This window comes from Chanos chanos, chromosome 5, assembly GCF_902362185.1.
Source record: "Chanos chanos chromosome 5, fChaCha1.1, whole genome shotgun sequence".
In the NCBI taxonomy this organism is placed as follows: Eukaryota; Metazoa; Chordata; class Actinopteri; order Gonorynchiformes; family Chanidae; genus Chanos; species Chanos chanos.
In genome coordinates this window covers 50,839,817-50,841,328 of record NC_044499.1, presented here as the reverse complement: position 1 = coordinate 50,841,328, position 1,512 = coordinate 50,839,817, and positions in this window count along the sequence as shown.

Here is a 1,512-nt window from a genome sequence, read left to right as displayed (position 1 = left end):
AAAAAACCAGGAACGGAGCGTAGCATCCCTTGGAGTGGCCACGTGTCAGAGAGGGACGTCACCTGCACGATCTACGGCCCTCTTGGTTAAAACAGATGACTTCATAGCATGTGTGAGACATACTTGGCGCGCGATGGCATCACAGAGGCAGTTGTTTTTTCCCGTCTGGAGCGTCTTTTCTCACTCGGTGCACTTAGCACACTGCCTGGACGTGTTTTCTTTGGCGAATGGTGAAACTCGCTCTCAGAACGGGAATGAGTTGTAGCCCAGTGCTTTGAAGGTGACCGGATACTCTTTAACACAGAGCGTGAGTTTCCAAATACAGAGGAGAGGAGGGGAGGGGAGAGGAGAGGAGAGGAGAGGAGAGGAGAGGAGAGGAGAGGAGAGGAGAGGAGAGGAGAGGAGAGGAGAGGAGAGGACACATAAAAAAAATTCTTTCATCATTTCAGTGTGATCATTCTCACCTTGTCATTGTTGAAATATATTTCCCTGAATCTGTGTGAGACAAACTGTTATCATGTTTACTCAAACATGGCATCTCACAGCTCTTCCTGTAACAGAGAAGAGAGTTGACAGTGGGTTTGGTGGACTCTTGATCTGTTGGCACAGTGTGTTCTCTGTCCTTGGTGTTTCACTGATACACAATCTTAGACACATTCCAACGGGACGACTTAGAACAGATCGACACAGCAGCTTGAAAAGGCAAAAACAATACTTGCACTGTGAGAGTGAACCTTTTACAGTCAAGCTTATGTTTTGAAAAGTTTGGCACCAGTTCTTTTTCAGATAAGTGTGGTGAACATGAAAATCATGGATCGTCACCTAACTCTCATCTGTCTCTGTCTGTCTGCCTGCCTGTCTATCCATCTGTCTGTCTGCCTGTCTTTCCATCTGTATGTCTGCCTGTCTGTCCATCTGTCTGCATGTCTGTCCATTTGTCTGTCTGCCTGCCTGTATGTCTGTCCATCTGTCTGCATGTCTGTCCATCTGTCTGCCTGCCTGTCTGTATGTCTGCCTGTCTGTCCATATGTCTGCATGTCTGTCTATCTGTCTGCCTGTCTGTCTCTAAATCTGTCTGAATGTCTGTCTGTCTGTCCATCTGTCTGAATGTCTGTCCATCTGTCTGTCTGCCTGCCTGTCTGTCCATCTGTCTGAATGTCTGTTCATCTGTCTGCCTGTATGTCCCACTCACTCTTTTCCTCAAAGCAGTACATTTCTGGGTTTTCCTCTCGTCAGAGTGGAAACAGTGAAGAGAAGTCTGCTCCAGTTAGATTGGCCAGCAGGCTTGGGAACAGAGACTTTACTGGTGCTCTGAGTACGGAATAACACTGTTAATAAAAAAGAAGAAAAAAAGAAGTTGAGGTTGGCTTATGACTGAAAGGTCAAATTCCACATCACTGTGATCATGCGTCATATTACCAAAACCAGTCCTACTGGGTGCTATTGTGCATTTATATCCATTTTAAATAGATCTGTCACTGAACTTGAACAGTTTATTATACTTCTCATTGC